Source organism: Polistes canadensis, unplaced genomic scaffold (genome assembly GCF_001313835.1).
Source record: "Polistes canadensis isolate GaletaPanama2010 unplaced genomic scaffold, ASM131383v1 scaffold_491, whole genome shotgun sequence".
NCBI lineage: Eukaryota > Metazoa > Arthropoda > Insecta > Hymenoptera > Vespidae > Polistes > Polistes canadensis.
In genome coordinates this window covers 6,595-7,200 of record NW_014570038.1, presented here as the reverse complement: position 1 = coordinate 7,200, position 606 = coordinate 6,595, and positions in this window count along the sequence as shown.

The window sequence follows — 606 nt, the reverse complement described above, 5'->3', positions numbered from 1 at the left end:
AATATATATATAATTAGGTTTTTATTGCACAACTTACAAAGTTTTTTACAATGTCTTATCATTATTTCACTTATAATTATCTCACATTTTTAATCAAGAAATTATATTTTAATCGTATGTTTCGTAGGAATATAATAATATCGAATAAAAATTACTGAGAAAAAGAAGAAATATATGAAATCATACGTAGTGGTTTCAGGAAATTTAACTTAGTTAATTAATTACGAGAAGGTTGTAGTATTAAGTCGACGTAGTGAGTGGCCGATAATCTTGAGATAAGATCAATCGTATACGATAAAAAGATATCGATAACATGATTGACGAGGTGCGAAGGACGATGACGTCTCTCGCGTTAAACACACACATTTTAAAAACCAAAAAAAAAAACAAAATTACTAACCATGAGAACCAAGGAGTTCGTAAAACTCGTGTGTGTTCAAGATTTAATTAATTTAATTAATAATTCTCGTTTCACAGATAAATAGATAACTAATTTCTTCTTATTTTGTGTATGTGTGTGTGTGTGTAAATGATGATAATTTATTCTAATCTAGAATTTATATGTAAATGTAAATGATGTGTGTATGTATGTTGTATCACTTGGGT